The sequence below is a fragment of the Aphelocoma coerulescens genome, chromosome 1 (assembly GCF_041296385.1).
Source record: "Aphelocoma coerulescens isolate FSJ_1873_10779 chromosome 1, UR_Acoe_1.0, whole genome shotgun sequence".
NCBI classification, from domain to species: Eukaryota; Metazoa; Chordata; class Aves; order Passeriformes; family Corvidae; genus Aphelocoma; species Aphelocoma coerulescens.
This window is the reverse complement of record NC_091013.1, coordinates 48,155,554-48,179,304: the sequence shown is the minus strand read 5'-3', so window position 1 is coordinate 48,179,304 and position 23,751 is coordinate 48,155,554. Positions and strand designations below refer to the sequence as shown.

At 35.0% G+C, this 23,751-nt stretch overlaps 1 long non-coding RNA gene across 1 annotated transcript; it reads left to right on the top strand.

Moving 5' to 3' along the window:
* The first annotated feature begins 585 nt into the window (after positions 1-585).
* Positions 586-23,420, top strand: LOC138118587 (uncharacterized). The gene is made up of 4 exons (XR_011155223.1): positions 586-720; positions 12,782-12,891; positions 13,918-14,000; positions 23,212-23,420. It is a non-coding gene; the product is annotated as an uncharacterized lncRNA (long non-coding RNA).
* Positions 23,421-23,751: the final 331 nt, after the last annotated feature.

Genomic DNA, 23,751 nt, shown 5'->3' with positions numbered 1-23,751 from the left:
ATCATAGAACTCATTTTGGATGTATTTAGGCCAGGCATTTCCCTAGTTTCTTTCCAGAAAAATGTTTTGGGACATTTCAAGTAAACGTCCAGAAAGCAGTATGATGGCAGTGAAAAGTAGTATTTGTAAGTTCTTTGTTTTAAAAATATGAAGAATTATCTGTTAGAATAGTTGGCCTCAAATGGACAACTTCCTGTTTCATGAGTTTCAGCCAAGTTAGCAGCTCCCAATAAACTGTGCTTTCTTGGTGCGACAGATCAATAACTCACTACAGTGGAAGAAATATAGACAAGGACAACATGCTCTTGAATCTCAGGGGAAATTGTGGGGAAGGGCTGACCACAGCTGTTGGAAATAAAGCTGAAATTATGTCAGCACAAAGGGAACCAGGGGTGACTTTTATTTTAGATAAGTGGCTACAACCACTGAGTGGATCAACTGGTTTTATTAGCTGACCTCATCAAGCAGTTATATCAGCTCAGTGAATCAACCAGCTGTTACTGTTTGTCCTTGATTTAACTTAAAGATTATAAATGTCTTCCTGAGTTAGTCAGACCATTATGGGGGAGGTTATTGTATAAATTGTTTAGTTCAATGTGCAATATAGAAAACAATTGACAAATATGAAAGGAGAACAATGAACTTAGGTGTTTTAAATACTTAGGTGGTTTAAATACTTATACTTCTTTCCAGATTTTGGGGATACCCGCCATGTCAATAGTGAGTACATTATAGAGAATGGCAATGAGAATCACATTTATATTGTAAACTAAATATGTATTGCAGTTAGTATACTCTGCTACACACAATTTGTACTTGTATTGTGATTTATGTTCACTGTCGTATTGCTCTGCTGAATTAAAATGCTGTGTAGCATCAAATACCTCAAGCAAATAAATTTGGTAGTAACTGTTAAATCCTCTACATGAGGAATGTCTAAAAGAATTTGGTGAGAGTGTTACACTCTGTTATGTGGTTTGTTGCTATCTTGTCTTTATGTGTAGACAGAAACCCTGGATTGTTTTTCATTCAAAACACTTTTATAAAAAGCTTATCTTCATGATCCATGAAATCTCAAATTTTTTTTCCAATATCCTGGTAAAAGTCAGATGTAATGCAGAAAAAGAACACACAATGTCAAGAAACTGGAGACAGAGCAAGTGAAAGAAAGTCTGGCTCCTTAATACAAATAAAAATGCAGCAGAAAAGGAAGGACTCCTGACTGGAGAATTTCTACTCAGGTGTTTCCTTTTATATTTCAGCTAATAATTGTTTGAAGTACTATCATTCTGAGGAGAAAGGATAGGAAAGGTTATGAGCACAATTCTGGCATATAATGATTAGTATTACCTTTTAAATTAAAAATTTTCATACTGTTTTTCCAATGAATAACCATAAGGACTTCCAGACAGAAAACAGCTCTAGTTCTTTGTGTATGAGCCAGGTGCTTCAATTTTTAAAAAGTCTGAGATTTCAATATAGAATTGCTGTTGAAAGCTCTCCTAAGTAAGTCTTCACAGCTTCTTGCTTTTTGTAAATAAGTATAGCAATTTGGTTTGAGCTCCTCTGGAGCTATAATGTGGATACCACTTTTCAAAGCAGAGAGATATTTCTTAGTACATAGTGTTTGAGGGTAAGGTTCCTTTCTTGGATTTAAGTTCTGAATCTATTTCTTTTTCCATAAAACGGAAGCCCAGCATATATAAGGAAAATAATGTCTTAATCTTATAACCAGGAGAACGCTTGAGGAACAGTTAAAATACACTATTTTGAACCAAAATTTTTCTGAATACCTCCTTGTGCCAGTTTGGACAAACTTAGAGGAAAATATCCTCTGGTAGAAGGCAGGTTACAACCATTCTTCCCCCACCAGGTTTGGGAAAAAATTTTTTTCCTTGGAGGAAAGTGAAAGAGATAAAAAAAAATATTTATTTAACAAACACACAGGAAAAGGGTAATAATGCTAAATAATGAAACCTCTCGCTGTGGAGAGAAACCTGGGAAGATTTCAGAGTCCTTCGGTAGGTGTGGTCTCTCTCCTCCTCCTCGGAGATGCGTCAGTGTGGGCCCACCTCCAGGGCCTTGGTGGAAAATTCTCCCGGTGTGTTCTGATGTTGAAACAGTCCAGAAGAGAGGAAGGGAAAAAAACCTGAAGTCCCAGGAAAACAAAGTTCAACCCTCCGTCTCCCTCCAGAGAAAAGGAGCCAAAAGCTGGCTGAAAAGCAAGAAAGGTGCTTCCCCTGCTCTTGCTACGGCAGCAGGAGAATGCAGAGGAGTGTGTGTCTGTGTCCTTGAACAACTGCTTTGAAAAATGCTCTCGTTTTTTTTTTCTTTCCCCTCTCGGGCTCAGTTTAAAGGCACAGAAAGGCACAGGATTGATTTCTGGTTATAGAGCAGTGATAGGGGATACGCATCATAAAGTGACCCCAAGACACTTCTCCAACAGTATTGTCTTCATATCTTTTTGATGTGGCTTTTACTTCAAATACTTACTTTTTTTAGCTATGTTGTCTTTTCTACTCTGAAACTTCTGAATGTAGCAGTTGTTCCACATCCACACAGTTCCCTCTTGAACTGCCTTCGCTGCACTGTAGAAGTTGAGGGGTTCTTTAACTGAGACCCTATGATTTCTCCTCCACTTTGTGGGAATTTCTTTTTAAAACAATATTTTGGCAGCCATTTAGTCTTCTCATTGGAGCCGGAATAATGAACAAGAATAACCTATGGACTCTTAACTGTATAGAGCCTAGAAAACATTGTATGAAGAAATTTTAATATTTTAATAATGTTTTAATTTTGAGAAAAGCAGCAAAACCAAGCTGTTTTAAAGATTTTGAAAATTGAGCAGCTGCAGCATCTTCGTTTTGAAGATGTAAAGACCATTATGAATAATAGATGAAAGATGGAGGAATTTAATAATTTTGGGATCCTTTCATGTCTCAGTTACTAATTCAAAACTAACCTATAATAATATTGACCAATAAATATGTAAAGTGCTTGTTTTAAAATATATTATGACTTCAATACTTTCCTTACCTGCTTTTACAACATAGTTATGTTAATAGTTGTTTCACATTCTCAGTCATTAAAAATTATTTTCATTACATTCTTAAAGCAGTCAAAATTATAATATTTGAAAACAAAGTATTCCGTTAATGGCCACAACACATTAATAACAACAACAATAAAAGTAGCATAAAATGGGGTAATATTTTTCAGACATGAATTAGATACTAGAGGAAAACACATTTCTTTGGGGAAGTTATTTATTACAATTCTCTGCAAGATGTAACAAATATCGCATTTGGTGGGAGGAAAGTCCTTTAAGTTGTTAAGTTAGGATCAATAGAACATACTATTTCAGTCAGAAGGAACATACAGTCATTACCTAGTCCAACTGCCTGACCTGTTCAGGGCTGACCAAAACTCTAAGCATGTTGTTACGAGCATTGTCAAAATGCACCTTAAATGCCGACAGGTTTGGGGCATTGACCACCTCTGTTAGAAGCCTGTTCAGTGTCTGGCCACCCTCTTGGTAAAGAAATGCATCTTTTGTGCCAGTGGTGTTTCATGTGAACTTGAGGAGCAGTTGACAGCTAATAAGATGACCATGTTTTAAGTGACAGGAAGAAATGTTTCTTTTTTTGTCCTTGTCAACTGTGCTAGGTTACCGACAAAAATAATAATGTTTCTATAATGCTAGAGAGGAAGTGACAAAACAGCTGTTGAACATAAAAACATTGGTTTCTTTGCAACACATGGATAAAAATGTGTTTCATAACATGATACGTTCACCTAAAAATATTCATTTGACATAGTCATTTTCTTACCAGAGTTAATTTGAGTTACTCAGCAAAATAAGTGAGTATATTGACTTTATTTTAGGAATGAAAAATTTGTGTGTTTGGAAAAGTAGAAGAAAGGTAGATAGAAATGTTCTATCTTCTCTAAACATTTTTGTCTTGAGAGTCATTGGAGAGCATGCTTTCTTCCTGTAATAGTACTTCATCCTTAAAAGGCAGGTCAAGTTAGGAAGGAGAAATTTTCCATTTACCTTAAAGACCTTGTAGTCCTGAATAGACAAAATAATTCAGAATTAATTCATTTACAGAGAAGGAACAAAGTGAAGTTTGACATTCTAACTAGTTGAGATGATTTTCCTTAAAGGACAGATATATGAATCCTCTTCTCTGAAATCTCAATTATAAATTAGAGAGGACCCATTTGCACTAATGCAGGAAGGGTGAATACCTCAGTAGCAAATGCAGGAAAAGATCTCCTCTGTCCCCTAGTTCAGATGTAGACAATGACATGCAAGATCACTATGAGAACAGGATGCAGAGACAAATAAAGAACTCTATATGACAAAGAATTCTCTTCAGATACTTTTGAAGAGTAGAAAAGAATAAAGTAAAAAGCATAGAGTAGAAGTGGAAGAGGAGAAGTATCTGTTCTAATTCCCTCCAAGACAATAAAAATAGTTTTCTATGTAATCACAGGAATAATGTAAATTATTATTTCTTTGAAATGGTTAACGACAGTGAAATTTACCTCCAGATAGATCTTAGTACGCAACTGAAAAACAAAATTAAATAGCCCTTTATATCACTAATTTCTTATCAGAAATATTCAGTATTTTCTTCCTACTTTAAATTATGGTGTCAAATAAAAATATTGCCTCAAACAAGCTGTTACTCACATTAATATCTGCTAAATACTTCCCCTTCATGTTTAGCAGGGACCTATAGAGTTTGCTTATGAGCAGGCTACTGCCTTTTAAAATTATATCTGTAGTCTCTCCAGATAAACTTACTTTAAAGTCAAGTATGGGTGCATATCTAATAATTCATTCCACAGTCTCAGCATGCTTTGAATGTTGTATTCTCATACATTATTTACTGATTAATTAATTCAATTCTCTTATTGTGAGAGGATATGGTTGATGAGAATTATGCTCTATACCTTAACAATGATAACAATTAAGCTTCATTTTGCTTGAATGAATCTCACATTATTGAATCCAGTATTTGGTTTCTTCATATAAACTGAAGTTGAATAGAACTTAAGTATCAGCTTTTTAAACCACAGTTACTGTAAAAATGCAGATTTTTCATTTGAATACTTGCCACATAAATACTGATGACTAACAAAACAGACTGCAAATTTTTTATTTAGCTTTCATCTGAATTTTCGTATGTGTAGGAGCAAACCCAAAAAAATGTATTTTAAAGATGAACAGAATTTTTAAAAAAGACAATGGCCACTCACAGTGTTCATTCATGCCCAGAAGTCGGTAGAGGATGAGACTCTTAATCTCAGGGTCGTGGGTTCGAGCCGCACATTGGGCGCCAATTGTGGAAGGTATCTTTTCAGCTTTACACTGGCTAGGCTAGTACTTTAATGCCTTAGAAAGCCTCGAGCAGCCTAGAGAGGTAGCACGGGCGATCTAGCACTTTAGTAGCTCTAAAATCGGTACCTGTATCAGCTGCAAAGCAAATACCACCAGCAGAAGCAAAGAGGGAGAAATACAGCTCCCTGCCCGCTCAATTCCCTGCAGTTAGAAGCTTTCAAATGAGACAGACAACAAGAGGTGCTCACAGGAAGATAGCTGAGCCAAGAGAGGGCAGGGCCTCCCTCGATCCTCTCTTTTATTCGGAGAAGGAGGAAGGGGAGGACTGGGGGTGGACCCAGGGTGAGCGGCCAATCGGACACTGCTAAAGAGTCTGAGTTACTTTTGGTTTTGCCCGCGCTTGGAACAAAGGAGCTCGGAGCACATGGCAGGAGCACGTGTCTTTGGGAGGGGGAGGGGAAGCTCAGAACAGGCAGCAACACCATCAGAGATTATTTTTTTCTAAGATTGTAATGTCAGAACTTTGTGATGTGAAAATATTTCCCTTTTATTAAAGCCATGGTATGAATTGTGTTAATAAACAAATGAGGCAGAAAATTATGTAATCTTTTGACCAAACTTGAAGTACGGAAAATGATTAATAAATCCACTGTAAAATGTGACACGGGAGTTAGAGCCAAAGCAACAGACATAGCAACTCTAAGGAATGCTGCAGAATGAAATACCCATACACTACTCGGAGACCTCACAGCCACCCTTTTCCTGTAGAACTTCAGTTCCACTTCACTGAACTATCTTCCAGTTTTGATTCCAATTCCTTTTAACTTCTTGTTCTTGATCTTATGTGCTTCCATCCCATGAGGTGCTAGACATCTTACTCAGGAGGCAATTTTTTTTTTTTTTTTGATATGGGTTTTGATAGATTCTTCTGATACAACTTTTTACTGAAATAACTTATCACAGTTTGTTTCTGAGTGATTCTGCATCACTCAAGAGTACCAATCTCTGACAAAGGAAGGATACTCATTTAAGAGTAAGATATTGCACCTATAGTTCTCCAGAAGCCTAGTGTGTTCCTTTTTCAAAATTCTCTGTATAGCATGGTAGAACATACATAGTAAATATCGGTTTGATTAAATTTGCACCTCTGGGTATTGATACAGGAAGAAAAGGAAAGAAGTAATAATTCATCATGCAGCCTTGTTATTTAAGCAAACTGAAGCCTAAATTCAATATACAACATTACTTCAATTGTATTCATGTTCAAAAAAAATTCTGTGCTTTTTGTAAGGCCTAGCACTGTTTCTAGCATTTTACAGTCACCAAGTGCCTTCTGGTGGAAGTGCAAAACAATATAGATTGCTGGTCTTTAAAAGCAATGTCTCCAATTTAGCCCTGGAGTCTGGCACGGACTTAATAAACTGTTTTCTTCAGTTTTGTCTTTATAGCACAAACCCTGGCATTAATTACAGCCAGATGTATGTAACATGTAGCAGTTTTCAATAAATCCATGAACTTTTGGAAACCTCTTCACGTAATTTAGATTCTAGGTCATGTGAATGTTATACATTAAAATGAAATATGGAACTCACCTTTTATGAGGATATAACCATAACAGAAACAGGAATTTACACCTTAAGTACAGACAGGTCTCTGATATGTAGAGAGCAGAGTGAAACACCAACTTAAGTTTTTGGCAACACATGCTTTGGATCTATAGGAATACTGCCTTGGGTCTATAGGAATACTGGTGTTGAAAAAACAATGTACATTGTACAATATATTTTAAAGGTCTATTAATAATCTTAATCATACTTAAGAAAAAAATACATTTTCAGAACATCAATATCAATCTTCCATATTTTTAGGTGCCATTTTAATCCAGAAAGCACCTATTTGTGAAAAATCCAGACATATAAAATCTTTTTCCAGTATTAAATGATGATTCAAAAATTAACATGAATTTCCTTTCAAACTCAGGGGTTTTTAACAACAATTCGACATCCATGTTTTCTCCTCAGTACCTCAGCTCATTCCAAATCATATTCTTGTTTCTCTTGGCTTGTGCCATGAGATTTTTCTGTGCAATTCATTGCAGTTCTCTGAATATCCACCTTGGTAGCCCAGATAAATTTTGGTCTTTGCTTTGACCTTGATATGGTGAGTTTTCTTGTTCACCATGCTTTTTCCATACAGAAGGACCATTGATATCAGAGATAACTGCTTAGACCAGCTCAAATCCATCATCATTAGTTCTTGTGGCTGCTTTGTTTAAAAAGAGAGCTACTGGAACTGTGGAGACTGTTAACTATTCCAGCGCTACTTGAAAAGAAACTGTGGGAAGAAGGCTTCTGTGCTTCATTAGCAATCTCAATCCAAAAGATTTGGGTCATACCAGTTACCCCATTTTGGTCCCAGGATCAACATCTGCTGCTGCCCTCAACCTGCACTGAGGGTTTCTTCTGAAATTATATTTTCAAAGACTGAAACATATTCCCACAACTCAAATTATTTGGTCCCTGGCATTTTTGGTCTTTTGTGATTACCCTCTGATGTCTCAGCCTTTTTCAACTGCCTTTGTCTTCAGTTTGAGTTTCTGTTTTGCCATAATGTAAAGCCATTCACCATAAATTGTCTTGGTCTTTTGTCACAGCAGAGCTTAACCAGGCTACAGCTGCTAGCACACTTCAAGGGACCTGCTGAACCTCCACCTCAGCTACACCCCTAGGAACCCTGCAGATCAGTCAGTCCTCATCCCTGACCACCTTTTTTTTTCTTGCTGATGCTGAAAGTAGCACCATCCATGTGACTTGTCCTGCACATAACTTCTCAAATCTATCATCTTTAAGAGCACCAACATAGGCTATAACCAAGAGTGTCAGGGCTAGCTGAAACACCTGGACACTGAGGAGTGTTGAGCCTCAGAGTGTTGCAAAATTTCACAAGAGGTAAAACTCACCTAGGTTTCTTTTCCATAGTTCTAACCACAACTTTAGCCCTATGCTTAGGTATGAGTTTTGAAAGGAAGATACAGGGCTGACCTTAATTAACCTGTTTGATTTCCTGTTTTAATCATGGGTCCCAGTGCCCTCAGCTTTCCTTAATCCACACATTACTTCAAGCATCAAACATAATGAGATATATTCTGGTATATTTTCCCCAAGAAGCTGTAATCCTAGACCAAATATTGACCATAAACCCATTTTTTTTCCCTTATTTTGTTCCCTTTGTTTCTCAAAAAAACCTAAACAAAAACAAACCCCACCTCAGCATATTTTTGTATCATTTCTGTAATGTTTGTAATTATTAAAATGGGGAATATTTTCCCATTTTTTATAAGTTATTTGATTGTTAACCATTCTTCAACAGTTAAGATTGATTTTATTCATTCTCTTCATTTGATTATGTTCGTTTTCCATTCAGTTTGACTTTTTGAGAGAACAAATCTAGTTTCTCCTGCACAAATATTCTCACATGCTGCAAAGTGATACCTATTTTCAACTGTATTTTTCAACTGTAACTGAATATGTAATGTAAACTGTCATGTAAAGCACTTGTCATATAATCAAAGAGTTTTCCATGAACTTAGTTATTGCTGTTCAGAAGTTATGACATTCTGATCTGACATTCTGATCAAAGCAAAAATATGGATAACACAGATAAGCAGATTAAGCTTCAGTACAGCTTGGATTTTATGTTCATCTTTTTTTAGGTAATAATAATCACCCATGCAGTTTTTCATCATTAGTGCAGACGATCTACTTTTTGTTCTTGATGCATAAGAGATGTGATGATAGGTCTCATATACCCAGAGGAACAGCTTCTTTTCCTCCAAAATATTATTGGTCTTTTCTAAAAATTAAATTTATGATTAACTGATACCCAAATGCTCCTTTAGACTTAGTTTCATATACTGCCTTCAAGTACACTAGCAGTATGGGGTTTTTTTCAGTTTGATTTTACCTTGTCAATTGGATTTTAGCCCATTGTATATTTTCTGTGGAGTTAGGACATTTTAGGGGTAACAGAGAGCCTTCTGCCTTAGTAAGAGTCCTTCTGGGAAAAACAAAAGCAAGCAATAAGAAACAAATCCAAAATGATGCCTGGGATCTTGTCTTCAAGTTGGCACATCTTTATGTAGCTGAAATGAGAACTTAAATCTGTTACCAGTAGACAATAACAAGGCCTCAGGCAAATAATGAGATCAATCATGACAGTCGTATTTCAGTCCCACTTCCCTGGGTACTTCCCCTCAGCTGTAAGGGGGGAATGGCATGATGTTACCCATTTATTCTTATGTCTTACTTAGTTCAAGAAAACTGCAGATAAAAATGAGACTGACAAATGGACAGATGCAGCTAGATCCAAGCTGGTCCATCCACTTTGTAGAAGCCTAGGATATCTATATAACAGTCCAGCAGTGACACTTTGTAACACTATTGTTTAAAAGAATTATGTATATAAAAGAAAAAGCGAAACTCCAAATATAGAAGAAGGTTGTGAAATAAAATCATATTATTGTTACTCAAACAAAAAGGGCTCTAAAGACTACTCAATGACAGAAAAAAACCACATAAATTTCCTCAGACTTTTTTTGTGTTTGTGTACATTTGAGATGATAAAGGACAAAGTTAACTAAACCAACTTAGAAGTTGGAGAAAACATGTAATGAAATGTAGTTGAATAAGCCCTAGATTTTTGAAAGGTATTGGGAAGTTATAAAAGTTAAATAAGTTAGTTAAGATTAGCTACTTCTGCATAAGAATAGCTTTTAACAGATTTATAAAGGATTTCTGTAGCAAGTGCTCACTGGGTAAGTAAATTGAGTTGCCTTTCTGACGTGACAACAGTGGGAAAAAAAGTAATAGCTTTCTGAGGTAATCAGATTGATTAATCCAAAGTGTGGAGAGATTTAGTCTTGTGAGACTCCATAGTACTGTGGAGAAGTCAGTGTACAGGTGGTGAGCCATTCATTCTACTATATAAAAAGTATCAACATTTCATAGCAAGTAACCAAACAAAAGAAACTACAGGAAGAGAAATTTATGCTGCGGGAAATATATCCAACATAAAGAAAGTTTCCTGTACATTTAGTTTCATAATTTCATGCTTGAGATGCCAATGCATCATGGATAAGAAAAAATAAAATGATGCTGAGTCTAAGTGACATGGAGCACCATTTGGACATAAACTCTAGCTCCTTTTTTCTTTTTTTTTCCTAAATAGTGAAGAGCAATTGAAATTAGAAATACACTTAATGGTGCAGAAATTATTTGAATGCCACCAATGATAATATACAATGAACACAGAGCTTCTTCTCTTTATTTCTGACACAATTTAAGTAGAGGCAATACAAAATGTATCTTATTTTGAGGTTCCTAAGAAATATGAATATACATATGATTTAATTTGATAAAGGTGGTGAGGCTGATCTTGATAATATCTATCAGTAAAATAGATGATATAATTTTAATATATGGTGATGGGTTATACACATCTAAATAAAAATTCCTATCCTAATAATGTTCAGTCAATGAGTAGAGGTACAGTGAGATCAATATTGCCCATGATTAGAAAACAAAAGACCAAGTACCAGTGAAATTATTTGAAATTATTATTTTACTCATTAAATGTCTGTCTGGATTTGCAGGAGTTAGTCAGTGGGAAGAATGCAGGCATAAATTATGACTCTGCTATGTTAAAGAATATTTTATCTCATTGTTTAGCTGTTTATAATGACTTTCAATTGACATTGACAATGGCAGTGATATTAGCTTAATGACTACCTCTTAAAAATTTAATCTTTTAAAATGTTGAAAAATATTAGTAATAAATATATTGCATAGTAAACTTTGGACTCATGAAGACTTGCATGTTCAACATGAGAATAAAACAGAATCTTTCCATAGAATGGTGCAAAAAGATAATTTTGGTTTTTCTGATTCAATAACAAAAATGGTTGATGGATATTAAATATTTGGAGAAGAAAACAGGGATTCAGTAGCTGGAAAAGGAAAAGACTTTGGTAGGAAAAGATACGAAAGCTTCACTCTTTTTTGGATACTTAGGCAATATCATCTTATTAAATTGGGTTTTTTTCTTAATTTTAAAATTTGCTATTTTTGAAATGTTGATTTTAGTTTTCTAAGGCATTTTTTTATTTTCTTTTTTTTTTAAGGACAATAAGTGTTCATGTAAAACACCTCAGACTGAAAAATTTAAAGCTTAAGGTTCCAATAAATAAGCATTAAAAAACCTTGATTTCAGAGATGGAAAACTAGGCTGTTAAAACAGTACCAGTTTTAGCTATCATTAAGTGAATTAAAATCAAGAAAAATAAGAGAGTGAAAAAACGCCCAAATTTCTCTACTGAAAACCAAGACTAAATCTTGGAAAAAATTGAGAGATTAATTTCTGAGAAATTATGGGTCAGATTTATCAACAAATTCAAATTAATTATATTCAAGAAGAAAATTACCAATTAAATACAAAAAATCCTTAAGTATATTTTGTTTCTTTGATTTGTGTGGGGTTTTTTTCCTGCCTGAGCTGATTGCAACTTTTCAGAATAAACATGGTTACTAGGATCACTAAAACATTTTTAAACAATTGACTGGTACATTACATTTCTGGTTTATATGTAATAGTTGCTGAAGTGATGAATTTTTTTAATATGATTTTCCTGTATTTGCTCTTCAAACTGAGAAGTTAACCATAAGTTATTTTAACTAGGGTAGCTAATTTTTTCATTCCCTAAGTGGATTTATCTCACACTACTCGTATCAAGAAATATGAACATTAATATAATAATTTTTAAAAATAAATTTTATAGGGTAAAGTGTTAAAAAAGCAAGCAGAATATGAGCAAATCAGAAGTATTTGGAATGACGAATGCTAAGACTTTATAACTACAGAAAAATTAATGTCAAATAGACATGTAATAATAGATAATAGGCTGAGAAAGGAAGAAAGAAAAAAGAGACATTAAGAAAACAAGTAAGAAATTGATCCTAAATATATAAAATCAGAAAATTACATCTCTTTTAAGACATAAACTTTAACAAGTTTTATCAATGTGATAAATTTCATGGATGATGAAATTTTATGGAAGACTATAATAAAATTAAATTTATCCACACATAAAATGAAAGAAAACAAGTAATAGAAGAAAAAAACTTCTAGCTGAAAAGATATAGAATCCACTACCTTTAAAGAAAGGCCTGGAAAAGAAGAAATGTCTGCTGAGATAAACTGTATAATTAAAAGAGAATTGCCAAATATGCCTCCTCCTGTCCCCACTGGACAAATACTTAATCAAAATAGAGGTGAAAAAGCCCATATCCTATATTACAAACATAGTAGAGCAAAGAAAAGTATACTAACTTTTGTATAGTTAGTAAGCTCAACACATTTTGTTGTCTCCTTTTCTAGCTGTCCCTACATCTCTTCAATGGAAGTGTTACATAAGCTCTAGCTGGTGTAGCATCAATTGAAGATTTTTACATGACCCAGTCCTGCCCCATTTCACTCTTAGATTACAGGTAATTTGGAATATGTAAATACTGTTCCAGGATTATAAAGAAGCTCTTGCCTTCCCCTAAAAAGATGAATAAATCAAAACTCAGAAAGTCAGTAATTGCTGTGGAAGAAGACTAGAGAGGGGTTTGGATGTTCCAGGCACATCTGAGTAGCAGCTACTAAACTGGACAAGAGATAAACAGGAATGACTTAATATGATTTCCTCTGGCATTTAATTATTGCCCAAGCCATGGTTTAAAACCGAAACAATATAAACCAAGCTCATTTTGAAGACCACCCCTTGATAAAAAATTTTTAAAAAGCTATCCTGCTCACATCATTCCTATGCTTTGAAGCACACATCTTTATACAAGTCATGTTTCTCTATACACCATAATGATCAGCCTTTCTTACTTTTTTTCCCCCTTTTTTGTTCCTTTTTTTTTCCTTTTCCAGTTCAACTTATGATTACATAGTGCTATCTCCACAGGTTATTGGCTTTTTCTAATGAATGGTCTTTTATAGTTCCTTTCTCTGGGGAAGTCATTATCAGAATCAAACATCATTAATCTTTGGTTTTTCACTTTATTTTTTATAAAATTTCAGTCTTTACTTTGTCCTCCAATATTTATTAACAGTCTTATACAATACTTAACATGTCTCACAATATCACTGCTATGGCCCAGCAACATTTGCCCTTTAAAATTCAGTTGTCTACTTAGACACTTCTCCAACACAAAATATAAATTCCAGCTAAACATAACTAGCTTCCTATGCAGTTTGCTGCCTAAGGGTATTGCTGACAGCTGTATTGTAGCTATTTGCATTTAATTTGCTTTAGAATGTCTTACACAGGAAGAGGTTCCTCTTAGGCACATTTTTTACCTGAAAAAATAGAAAAAAAAGAGAGATATTCTAGATCCACTGAAAGAAATTGAGGTCAGAATTAAATGTGATTTGTGTACTTGAATGTGTCAGATGGCATCTACACCTATTTAATTTCATTTATACACACATTTTATTGAGTTTCTTCATGTTTTCATTTTAAGGAATCATAGGTAGAATCCCTTTTACCTGTGGCTGGTGAAGGCAGCAGCAACAGACAATTCTGTTTTTCAGCAGTTCCCATTTGGTAAGTCCCAGAGACTCTGGTGCTCTTCTACATCATTTTTCATGGGAGTAGTTGTGGGTCCCCCCTCCAGGAGTTAAATGCAAATGACCTCTCAGACTTCCATGCTCTCTCTCCAGGCTGCAAGGGCTAAGTGAGGGCAGGTTGGGGGTACCAAACTCAAAAGACTCCACCTTGCCTGTTTAAATCCCACTCTACTGCTTCTCCTGGCTGTGCAAGAGGAAACAAAGATGATGTGGTTAGCACTGACTTCACTGTTTCTCTTCAATTTTCTCCAATTTGTGGTCAACTAAATAAAAGTAAATTGTAATAAGACTTTACCAAGCTAAAGTGCTGAGTAAAACTCATGTGTGATTCACATAATGAGGTAAAATAAGAGCATATGCTCTGATTTTGTGTGGGTCTCAGACTACACTCAGATTGGTATTCAGACATCAGATTCTGACTTACTTTCATGATGAAACAAAAATAGACCATAACTCCACAGCTGTAAGAATATAAAGAGTGAATATTTTCAAGTACTTAATTACTCCTTCTTAATAAGAAAATAATTATAGATTGTTAATATGCATGAAGAGCAAAATAACTTTGTTTCTAAGATACAGATTTGCAATCTTTAGAAATTGTTTTGCAACATAGTTGCCTCAATAGTTAAAAAATTCCCCATTAATGTTACTTTTCTGCAGGGGCAAATTCTAAATAATTCAATCATAATCACTATGTACACTATACTATGCATGTTGATTGTTCTATTGCACGGTCTTCATTTGACTAAGTAAAAAGAGAAAGATAAACAATGGGTTGGAGAAGAGTAGGATTTGTTACAATATGGTATCCAGGAAGCAGAGGAATACCCTTTTAAGATAAAGTGGTTACATTTGCCAGTCTGAAGAAGTGTAGAACATAAGTAGAATGCAGCGTATCACCTAATAGTCAATTACACTTTCTAAATGTTGAAAATAAAGATATTCAAAGGCACAATTTCTTACTAGATTAGCTTGCTCTTATAAAAGGTTTTTCTGTATAAGCGGTTCTTCATTGTTGTAAGTTGAATTTCAGAAATTATTTTAATATTGTGTAATAAAAAGGTGTGTAAATGTCTCAGACTGTATAATTTAGTGTTCCAGTGCATAAAAACTTGCAATAGACTTTCTCATTAGCAAATTAATGAGAGCAAAACAATGAATGTGAAGGAGGAATCCCGTCAGCTTTCTGTTGCCACTCAAATGTTTGCATATGGGTAAATAACACTGTTGTTATCCAGCACATGAGGACTAGAGAATCCTTACTGTAGTAAGAGAATCGCAGTACAAAACAAGTCCGTTTCAAAATTCCTTGGAAAAGAACTATCTTTTCTTTACTGCTTAAACAGATCCCAGAAGATACCTATCTATTATTATGGGTGAGGCTCTTTGATAGTCCAATGGTTAGCAATTACTCTGAGGAAAGACAGAGGAAAAGAAACATTAATGGAACCTTTAAATAAAAGTATCAATGTCATGCTAACATTTTGTGCAAGAGTGTATTATCTTTAAAACAATTTTCAATGTAAACCTAGTTAATATTTTAAAAGACTGGGAAGATTAGGTTTATGTCCTAGTAAGAAGGTTTATTTTGAAAAATATTATGATAATGGTTCTATTACAATATAAATTTCCTTGGTATGAAATGCAAATACTCATATAATAGCAGGTAACTGGGCTCTCTCTTGATCACAAGACAAGTCAGAGCAATTAATCCAGCAAACACGCAACATGCAAATACAGCAACTTTGAGTTGCTAACACTTTCCGAAAAGTCTTGAAAAGAGTACCTTGTTCTGTGCTTTATAACCATGAATTAAGAAAGAGAATGCAGTAACCAGTAACTAGTCTACATAATTTATCTTATTTTTGCATAAGGAAAGCTTGCTCAGTTTAGTATAGAAAGATATGCAGGTGTATAATTTAAATACAGGGGATTTTTGTTAGCTTAATTTTGATGGGTGTTTTGTTTGGTTTAAAGAAATGCTCCATACAACTATATGAGTAATAATAATTTTTGTAATTGCATATGAAGACTAGCATCAATATTTTTTCAGATATTTAATAATTCTGTCCCACTGCATGTATCTTTCCATATATTTATTCTTCTGTGATTTAGAATCACTAATATTATCCACCAGAAATCAAAGACATTAACCAGGGGTGAAGGAGAAGAAAAAGAAATCAGGGAAATTACTGAAAGCCTGTGATGCTTTTCCTATAGGTAGAAACAGATATAAACATTACACATTTAGAAAGCAGTTTTAAAAAGAAGACCAGAATATTGTAGAAGGGATACTAAGGAGGACAAAAGAAAAAAAAAATTGCTTGCTATTGTCTTACAGATTTAATGAGGCAAAATATATCACATAAGTTGAGGAAGTGTATGGCAAAAGCAAATGAGCCTGATCTCTTAATTTTCAGCCTGAAATATTTGTATTTAAAAAATGTGAAATTTCCTGTATTGTGTTTCCAGCAGACTTGCACTGAAATGATATTCTGTAATCACCTCTAAAAAAAAAAAAAAAAAAAGGCATATTTGCATATTTTGATTTTGGAGAGGAGAAAAGAAACTCCAAAATGTTTCAGACAAATGAGCACTGAGCCTCTGATTGATTCTGTGCATCAGCTGTAGTGGAGGTCTGTAAGTAGGGTCAAGCTCTTTCAACTTTCTTGTAAAGTGTCCTGTCTACCATGTAGATGTTTTAGACTTTATATCAATTATGTTTACCTACATTTGCATAATGACATCACTCAGAAAGAAATGCATAGCTGACTCTACCCTCTGGTTATTAATGCAGCTTTTGCTTTTGATATTGAGACTGATAGAGAAATATGCTAGAAGGATGATATCCTAAACAAAGCACAACCAAAAATGGCAGCTTTGAAGTGGTAAAATTGAAAATTCCCTTTACTGTGTGGCATTATGTTTTATGTTGCAATAGACCTATGAGGTATAAAATTACTTTTTACATATGAGTTGGAAATAATTGTCTTACACAGGTGCATAGAGTGAAGACTCTTATCTTACTCTATCTTTCTTGTTAGACAACACATCAAAGTGCCTGCCAAGAAAAGGATTCTACAGTATAAATCTAGCTGATCATGGTTTCTTATGATGTGGGTATGTGCCCTGCAGTACAGATTTGGGGTTTTCAGTGAATAGGTCTCTGATAACCTTAAGAGACAGCCAGTTTCCATAAAAACGTTCATCAGATTACTAGAACCATTCTTTTTTATTACTCTAGTCTTTCCCTTTCCCTTTCCCTTTCCCTTTCCCTTTCCCTTTCCCTTTCCCTTTCCCTTTCCCTTTCCCTTCCCTTCCCTTCCCTTTTTTTCTTTTTTTTCTTTCTTTTTTTTTTTTTTTTTGTGTCCCTACTTCTCAGGAAGTGGAAGAAAGACTGAGCAGTGGAGAACTGGAATAGAATAATGCTCAGGTAACACTGATAGAAGAAGCTGTGTCTCTAAAGTTGATGAAACGGTGGTGATTTCTCACTACCTTGTATTTTCAGATGGAAATTAATTCATGTTTGCCTCTTAAGTTTAGTAATAACAGAATGAAGAATTGCTCCTTCTCTCTCTGTTCATGCAATTGCTCTTGCTTCCTTACCCTCTTCCCACAGTCTTAATCCATAGGAGGAAGAATTTTTCTAACAGTTTTGTTCACTAGTGTTCTGAATCCTTCTGCTATTCAGCATTCAGATTTCACCAGCTTCTCTTTTGTCACCTACATGTAAATTAACCCACAACAGCAACAGTCACAAGAAAGTAGGGCCAGAGAGGACTGACTCTAATGGGTACAGGCCAGCATGGCCCCCTGAGAGAGACCTGCATTTCCCCTGCCATGGCCATGGTGCCACAGGGCATGGGGAAGACAATTAGGGGAGGGAAAATTAAGGACCCAATGACTAATTTGGATCCATAACTCACTACTTATCTAAGCAAAAGAGACCTATCTGGAGGATGATTCAACTCAATATGTATTTCCTCTAGAGATTGTCCTGTCTGATCAATATACATGATGTTTAAGCTACAAACAATTAAAATGTTTGATGATCCTGACAAAAATGGCTTCAGCCAGTAACACATCTCCAAAGCCCTCTTCCGACTCCTGCTGTGGTCAAGGGACCTAGTACCTCAAAGAACAAAACATACCTTCCCTGGAGATATGTCATGGTAACACTTGAACCATATCTGTCTTTTTACTAGTTTATTGGATGGTGGTTTTGGTAAATTTTGTACTTACCACTTACAGGATCATAGAATCCATGTCAGTTTTCATCTTGGATCCATGAAGATGGCTTCAGAAGTGAGAAAAGGGATACCAGAATATCTGAAACACTAAAATAACTCTGTGTCAGAAGAAAGAATGTCCAAACCTGAAGAAAGCTCAGCCACCTGCTTGAGACCATGTCCACATCTGAACCCTAGAGCTGAAAGAGCTTTGCAGCTCCTAGATCTGAAGCGATCTGGGCCGCAAGCAGACCAGGGATCAGAGTGAAACCCGGGCAAGTTCAGGACCTCAGCATGTTTGCAGGGTTAGGTGCAAGACAGCCTGGGAGGCAAATATAACTCATCTAAATTATAGTAGATTCTGAGGGGTAATGCAAGAGAATAAGCAACATGGCTCTCATACTATCATCTGTCTCCAGGTCTTTTCGCTTATGATTTTGGTTATCAAAATCTACCTGCTTTCACTTAGTGTTAGAAAAGAAAACTTGCACATAATAAAAACACTGTATAGGAAAAGGACTTCGGAATAATTAGCATAATCATAAAATGATAATGCAGTGGTTCACTTTGCAGAGAGTCTTACTACCATGTGGTTATCTATTTCCCTCCCAAGAGAAGAAACCTGAGAACAACAGCAACAACAACAACAAAATTGCGCTTGACAGTCAGCATAACCGTCTTATCTCTGTGCAAGGGATCCAAGAAGTTATCACAACTAAAATCTCTTGTGTTTCAAAAATTGGCAGTTTGTACATTTTTTGACAGAATCTGGGGCAGATGGCCTCAGGAAGCTGTCTGGAAAGGAAATTGGCTCATGTCTTGAGAGAACATGGAAGAGGTATTTGTGGACTTGTCCTCTGTGAAGCTACAAATAAGGAAGGCTCCAACATCCATACTTCATGGAGAAACTCAGAGAATAAGCAACTACAGTGAGATTAGATACAATATGAATACTACAGGTAGTAGAGGAGGAGGAGAATGATACAGAGTCTGAGTACTTAACAAAAGTGCTTGTCCAGTACTGCTTGAGCTCTGCTTTTAGCCATTTCAGCAGTTTTCAGGCACCTGAAATTCAGGGAACTGAGATCTTTTCCTGTTTTTAGTTAAATTATTTTTAAAAAAATAATTAATTAAATTACTATTAGTATTAAAAATATTATTAAATAATTAAATATTATTAATAAATTAATAATAATGCAGCAGACTCAGCCTACATTGAGTTTACAAAATTATCCTAGCATTATGATACACATAATTTTTTCTATCACTGTTTTCAAAAGAACTGGACCAAGGTGATAAAAAGTAATAGTTGAACTAAAGAAACAACTGCAACATCAAATGGAGCATCTAAGTCATTTTGTCAGCTCTCATTTGACCTTTTTTCACAGTGGATTTTTAACAGACTAAGAGACAGTACTAAAGTAATGTGCTGTGCTTTCAGCCAAAGAGCATAGATTTCATGACCCTGAATAGTTCAGATATGTATCCAGCACTCAGATGTAAATCTCTGTTCTCCCTTCATCCTTTTAACTTGATTTTTTTATCATTGCCATACAGCTTTACTTTTTTTCTCAGCAATCAAAAAATCTTTTTAAAACTTAAGCTCACTTCCTTTTTATGAGGGTCTACTAACTCATAGAGAGAAGTGTCGAATATTGAATCTGAGGAATTTACTTTAATTCTGCAAGTTTTGCATGTATACATGCACAAATAAGTCTCTCAGCATGAACTGGGTCATTAATGCCCTACAATTTAACATTTATTTAAAAAGTAGGATCTTTCTTGCACTGATAGGACAGTAAACATCACATTGCACATGCAGGTGCACTGGAGTTAAAAATTGTGATTTAGTGGCATAATACCCCAGGAATATTTTTCCCACGAAGATGATACTGCGTAAACAGCTGTGTGACATTCCTGCCTCTCTTTGGGGAATGTATGCAGATGATTTGTACAGATACAACTAAAAGCCTTAGAAAATTGATGATTGGTATAAAAATACAACCTGGTAAGTCCTAAAATCACCAAAAGAACAAGACAGAAAGGTCCCCAGAATAACTATTTCTGAATAATAAAACATCCCAAAGGTAGGCAAGGATAATGCATGTTTTACTCCTTTCAGATAAGCAAAATACAGTTATAAACAGAAAGAAATTCCTGTTGTTTTCCTTCTTCAGCTCCATATCTGGATTGCATATCTCTTATGTAAAAAAATAAAATGCATACTAATTCTTGTAAAAAATAATTTAGACAGAGCGATACACAATTTCACAAGCCTAAGGAACCTGAGGCTAAAACCTGTATCTTCTCTTCCCTTGAGAAGATGCATGCTACTAGATCAATACACAACAGATTATGACCAGACATGTACCTGGTGTTTGTTTGGGGGGTTTTTTGTATTTTTTTTTCTTTTTCTTGTTTAAAATCCACTCCTCATCCCCTTAAACATTTTCATTTATGTGTTTTTCCTTAAGAGAAAACGTAATGGAAATTTATTTGATTTTACATGCTTGCAGACATCTGCTTGTCTCCACAACTATTCAACCAACAGAAGACCTGTATTACTTAAAATTCATCTCAATAACTTTCTTTAAAATATGTTGGGTTTTTGGTTTTAGTTTGGCTTTTTTTTTTTTAATAGGCTGGATTTTTACTTACTGAAAGACTTTCAAAAGGCAACTAAATTGACTTGTCAGTGTACGTGAAGGTTTCCAGAGGGCTGGTTTCAGCACTCTGAGACTGATCCTACTTACATACTTTTATACACAGACTCCTTTTTGGTAAAAATCAGGGTGTAGATCTTGGCCCGTTTGTGTCTCACTCTAAATCTGAAGCACGTATTAAGTTAGTGTGGGGAAATGAGAAGCTATTTTGGCTCTCTAAGTTAGCTCATAGCTTATTCAAACAGGAAGGCCTTATGACATTGGGTAAACCCAGATAATGTTTCTCATGAGAACAGGGAAACTGTTGGAAATGTACAATTGACAACTGATACTTGAAATAGCATTCCTCCTGTTTTGTCAAGGAAAAAATATGCTTGTCTATATAGACCACAAGTACAACTCCAGTGTGAACAGCACAGACAGAATCATGGAGCGTATACCTTGGACTAAAATATTATTAGCTGTAAAATAATGAAGGACGAACATTAGGAAAATAAAAATCAATACCAGTATCAGGCTAAGAAATACTATTCCTTTCAGGACACATTCATAATAGAAACTGGGGGACATCTTTCATCTTTAAGTGCAGCTCAGAACAGGCTTTTGCAGCATTGCCTCTGGATAATGGTATAGAGATCCTGATTGTTTATCAGTTTTTTTCATTATCATTAATAAATATTAGTTAGATCTTCCTTGGAGCAGAAGATTTCATGTATTACTGAATTCCATTACTCCAAATCTGTCTGCTACTATCTAAACTAAGTTTTAATATAAATCTTATAATTAATGAATTAAATACTGAATAGAAGAATTAACTCTTTGGCTTATTGGGACTGGAAATAGTTCTATGGCTGGACCTATGCAGACATTAGTCCTACAGGGATGCGCAACATGGACACTGTGTTCCACATATTCCCCCCAAGACAAAAAATTGATGGGAAAGGAAAAGTTTAAACCTTGTCTGCTCTGTTTCTGGGTCAGCAACTGAGAAGCATTTTTTCTTGTACTGTTTTTTTGGGTTTTTTTTTTGGGGGGGGGGGGAGGGTGGGGATTGTTTTTTGTTGGGTTTTTCTTGTGTCAGGTTTTTTTTGTGTCCTTGTCTTTTCTAACCCTAGGTTATAGAGGAAGAAACAACATCACAGTTGAACAGGAATTCCTTATAGTTCATATGCTGTCTCATGCTCAATTAAAATGTTGTAGTAAATTCATAGCAATTCAAGATATATTTAAAAATTCATGGGATTTTGACCCCTTGCCTATGTAACACCTCGCATGAATAACAACTGTGATTTTTTTATGGAGTACTGCATCAATAAAGAAGAGTTTCTCTCAAAGTCTACAGAATAGACAGATTTTCCCTGTTATAGAATGTTTTTTCTCTCTAATTGGGAGAAAATGGACAATCTTTCATAAACAGTAATTATTTCCCCTTGAGCAATCAGAGCAAATGCACACAGATTATTACATGCAAAACACAGACTATTCAAAGCAGTTAAGTACACATTGCTCTGACTTCCAGCTGGCCATGAATTCTTTGTAATTATCAAAACACCCAAGGTTCTTTTTTTGTAGTCTCTGATTTGGCTTCCAGCTTCCATAAATGCTTTGCAAAATTTAGAAACTGCAACATAACAAAATCTTGCTTATGTAAAATTTTTGGGCCTACATAAATACAATTGTTATACAGTTTACACAGTTTAAAATTTCCATAACTATTCAACTCAACTTTTTTTCTTCAAGACATTTTTGTTATGCCTGGAAAACACCATATATGCTCCTACAACAATGATATCTACTAAAACCATAGTACTAACCATCTCACAGCTGTTAATCACAGATACAGTAGTTTTGTGATGGGGCTGCAATTCATCTAGATCTTTCCCATGGATATGACTGCTCCCCTGTCTTAAGTAAGCACATAAGGTGAAAGAGCTTCTAATACTGTGATTTATAAGAAAATGAAATTAAATGAAAAAAATCCCCCTCTTTCACAGAGATAGAAACACCCACAAGTCTTTTGAAGGTTCTTTCAACACAGTAAATTAGATATAGCCAAGATAGACTGTAGTATGAAGGACATGCTAAAAAGTCCACTGGACCGTTGCAAAATGACACCTCTCCTGTTTTTCTTAAACTAGCAACTTTTAGGTTCTCTGAAGCAGGGGGCCCACAATCTTTAACAGCATGTGTACCTAATCTAAAGGGTTATTTCTGCTGTGCCTCTGGAAAACTGAATGCCTGCTTTCCAACTGGGCTATTCAGACGTTCTCAGAGTTTGCTGTCTTTCTCATTCCAGAGATTTCTACCTGATTTTGACCAGACAGAAGAAGACATCCTTCCTCGCTATGACCTGGTGAATTCTTTAATAGAACATGCCATAGAAACAGTGGACAAATGAACAAAAAAGATGTACCGTTCTTCACACATCAAAAAGCAAAATTCATACAACATGATGTTCTCAAAAAGGTCTCTTGAATACCTGTGTATTGGTCAAACACATTTCTTGTTGCCACTAAATAACTATATAAGTGAAAAAATTCAGTCTCAGAAAGCATTTAATCATTAGTGTCTCTCACTATTTTTGTTACATAGCATATTCCAAAACTAAAAATATGCCTAATAAGAGTCAGAATACTTTTCTTCTTTTAGGAATGTTGAAGTTCAGCTGATGTATTTGCTGAGTTTAGAAAATATTCCATAATTAGGTTAATACATTTCCCTTAGCACACTTCTCTTCCTACCTTCTGGATTGCTAGGAAATAAACTACTGTAAATACAGTGCCACTTTGCAAATACAAAAGAAGACAGTGGAATTTATAACTCATTGTCTGAAAGT